The sequence below is a fragment of the Pteropus vampyrus genome, unplaced genomic scaffold, assembly GCF_000151845.1.
Source record: "Pteropus vampyrus isolate Shadow unplaced genomic scaffold, Pvam_2.0 Scaffold67, whole genome shotgun sequence".
In the NCBI taxonomy this organism is placed as follows: Eukaryota; Metazoa; Chordata; class Mammalia; order Chiroptera; family Pteropodidae; genus Pteropus; species Pteropus vampyrus.
The window spans coordinates 242,196-246,181 of record NW_011888848.1 but is presented as its reverse complement, the minus strand read 5'-3'; the positions used below and the strand labels follow the sequence as shown (position 1 = coordinate 246,181).

At 39.7% G+C, this 3,986-nt stretch overlaps 1 pseudogene; it reads left to right on the top strand.

Moving 5' to 3' along the window:
• Positions 1-357: 357 nt before the first annotated feature.
• Positions 358-475, top strand: LOC111740756 (annotated as a pseudogene).
• Positions 476-3,986: the final 3,511 nt, after the last annotated feature.

Below are 3,986 nucleotides of genomic sequence, written 5' to 3'. Positions count from 1 at the left end.
TTTAACTTTTGGTGGCTCCAGTGAAACTTAGGACTGGCATGAGGAACAATGAGCTGAGAGCAGAAGAGGTGCTGAAATGACTGGTGCTTCTAGAGCTCTTACAGTCACAGGTTTCCCGATTATTCTAATCAGACAACTCTAATCAGACTCCAGAAAGAGGCCACTGTGGGCAAGGACAGGAAGGTGTTATGGGGCATGGGAGAAGGAGAGGCAAAGAAAAAGGGACCGAGAGAGGAAGAAGGCTGGGGAGAAGGAAAGAGGGAGATATTTGGCTACCCAGTTGTCCCAGAACCATTTGTTGAAAGACTCTTCCTACCCTATTGAGTAGTCTTGGTAGCCTTGTCAAAAAACATTTGAGTCTATGGCCATACCACCCTGAATGTGCCGATTCCGTCTGATCTCAGAAGCTAAGCAGTGTCAGGCCTGGTTAGTACTTGGATGGGAGGCCACCTAGGAAGACCAGGTGCTGTAGGCATAAAATAATAATAATAATAAGGGATTGTAAACTGATAGGGTCCTTGCAATCTGTGAGGTCAACCAAGGGTTGCCTCGCCTAAAACAAACAAACAAACAAAACAAAAAACAAAAATAAAACATTTGACTGTGCATGTAAGTTTATTTCTGGACTCTCTGTTCTATCCTATTGGTCTATATATTGGTCTTTATGCCCCTATTATTGCTTTGTAGTAAGTTTTTGAAATTGAGGAGCAGGAGTCCTCCAACTTTGTTCTTCCTTGTTCAAGATTATTTTATTTTTTGGGGGTCCCTTGATTTTCCATATGAATTTTAGTATCATCTTGTTAATTTCTGCAAAGAAATCAGCTGAGATTTTAATAGGATTGCGTTGAATCTACAGATTAATTTGGGGAGTATTGTCATCTTAATATTAAATCTCCTGATTCATGAACATGAAATGTCTGTTCATTTATTTAGATATTTAATTTCCATCAGCAGTGTTTTATAATTTTTAGAGTTTAAGTTTTGTACTTTTGCTAATTAAATTTTATCCTAAATATTTTCTTCTTTTGAATGCTATTATAAGGAATTGTTTTCTTCAGGTTGTTTTCTGATTGTTCTTTGCAAGTGTATAAAATACTATTGATTTTTGCATATTACTCTTGTACTCTACTATATTTCTCAACTTATTAATTCTGATAGTTTTTTAGTGGATTTCTTAGAATTTTTATATATACATGACCATGTCATCTGTGAATGGAGATAGCTTTATTTCTTCTATTCCAATCTGGATGCCTTTTTATTTTATTTTCTTGCCTAATATCCCTGGGTAGAATCTCCATAATCTACAATATTGAATATAAGTGGCGATAGCAGATATCTTTCTCTTGTTCCTGATCTTTAGAGAAAAGCACCAGTCTTTCACTATTAAGTATTATGTTAGCTATAGGTTTTTTGTAGATGTTCTTTATCAAATTGAGGAAGTTCCCCTCTCTACCTAGATTTCTGTGTTTTTATCATAAGTAGGTGTTGGATTTTGTCAGATACTTTTCTTTTTTTGCATCTATTGATATGATCATATGACTTCTCTTTAGCTTGTTGATGTGATGGATTACACTAATTGATTTTCAAATGTTGAACTTGCCTTGTTTAACTGGAATAAATCTTGATTTGTTATGGTGTTTTTTAAACCAATTTTTTATTTGTTATGTCAACATTTTGTTGTGGATTTTTTCATCTATATTCATAAGATATATTAGCCTATCATTTTTTTGTGTGATGTCTTTGTCTGGCTTTGGTATCAGGGTAATGCTTACCTCATAAAATCAAGGCCTCTGTTTGACTGTCTCTTCCTGACCACACCCAACTGTTAAGGTTGACCAGTTGCTCTGTCATTGCTCTATTGTTTCAACAATGCCTTGGGCCTGAATTATTCCACAGATAGATTCAATTCAATTTGGGCTTCTTGGAAGGAAGGAGTTGTTTTTAGTTAGTGTTTGAGACTTCTTCTGATCGAGAACTTTTCCTAGCTATCTCTTTCCTTGATTTTCTCTCACAAACGAATTAGTCTATGGTTGAGTGTATACCTCTAATGAATTTACCAGTCTCCTATTAATTGCTTTTCAGCACAGCTTCCATTGTTTTTGAGAGAATTCTTAGGCTTGAACTTCCCCACATTCTATTGCAAATATAGTCAGTTCTTTTGGGAAGAAATTCAAAGCTCTGTAATTTACTGCCTGCCTCTCCCCACAGCAAAATCTCTGAATTAAGTTTCTGGACTCGTAGATGGGACCGGTGATGTGCTTCTCTGAGTGATGCACTTCTCTGAGTGATGCACGTAGGCTTTAGGACCTGAGCCCTTGGCAGTGGGATTTTAATGGGTTTGCAGCTGCAGCCTTTGGTCTTCTCAGCTTGGGCAAGGAACCTCTCATGAATAGGCCAGAGCAAGGGCGATGGGGACCCCGGTATTCTCCGTGCACTGCCCCAAGCTAGAACCTCCCTTCCATGAGTGGGGGCTGGGTGAAATAGGCAGCATCACCAGAACCCCTGTGCAAAATATCCTCTGCAGTATATTCCAGGGAACTACATGTTCCTTAATCCCCTCTCCATATGATTCTGAGTTAGATTTTGCTAGCGCCTAACTTGAACGAGATCTGCAGAGGCTTCTCAATGCGCATTTGAGAACTACCCGCTTTACTGCTTTGGAATGAATTGGTTGATTGTCAAGATCAAAAAAGATGGCTACTGAGGTAATACCCATGGACATGTTTGTGTCTTTCCACAATGCCAGGTTAATTGAGTAGAACCTTCTCAGATAAACTGATCAGATTAATGCACAACACATAGAAAGAGGAAAGTACAGAGGCTTAAGTGACAGAGTGAAAGAGTGAAACACCTCCACGTTCCTGAATTGAACTCTGGAACTGCTGGTGCATATGTCCTCTTGTTGGTCCCAACCCAGTGGCTGTGACGGGTAGAAGGTCAAGGTCTTCGGCTCTAATGATACCCGCACAGTGTGCTCTGGTCAGTCTTGAGTGTCGTCTGTCCAAAGTGCTCAGTTTATATAGCCCCCAAAGGTCAGAGTTCTTTGGTTATCAGTTGTGGCAGCTGAGTGGCCCTGTCTCAGTTGGCTGAGACCTTTCTGTGGTTTGGGGAGGTCCGGTCACATTCTAGGGGAGTTCCCATCATGTGACTTGGTTGTTTGCCAGTTTGCATTACTGTCATGGCTCCCAATGGAGTCTATTTTGTAAAGTCCAAAAAGTCCTCGAGTCTTCACGCTATTTGCATCGATGGAAACTTTTTCAGAGAAATTTGAAAAGTCCAAGTTTTTCTATGAACTTTCAATAGATAATCTATTGCCTTAGTGATTTAGGTTGTGGTCATCAGTGTCTGTTTCACCTTTTCTGACCTTGGTGATGAATTTTTTGACTTTTACTCCTTCAGCTCTTCCATCTTTCAGGTAAATCCTGATTCTTATATTAAACCCTTTATGTCTGGAATTCTTTGAGTGGCTCTGCTTTCTTAATCAAACTGAAAGGGATCTGGCTTTTAAGACAGATGTTTTAGTAGTTATTTGGTTAAGAGAGACCATCGGTACTAAGAAGAAAGAAGAAAGTATTGTAAGTAAGAATGAGGGGGGCGACTAGGTCCTGGGGAAGGCAGGAGGCAATGAGGTCAACAGTACTGTTGAGTTGACCATCCTTGGGCAGGAGGATCTATCCTTAAGGCTAGAAAAAACTTAGGAATGGGTGTTGTGTTAGTTTGGCTCCTCTGAGAAGCAGACATCAATATGAAATTATGTGTGCAAGTTATTTACTGGAGAAAATGCCTATGAGGAAAAATGCTGGAGGAGGCTGGCAGAACTTTCCTTCAGGTATGACTTTCTGGTTCAGAAAAAAAAGAAGGGACAAAGTTGAGTAGGGAGTGTTTTAGATGTAGTGCAGTTCTAAGAAAGTTTTAACAAGGCCATGGGAAGTCCTTGAGTCAACGTCAGAGGGGTCCAGTGACACACGGCGGTGGGTCTGCCTTCA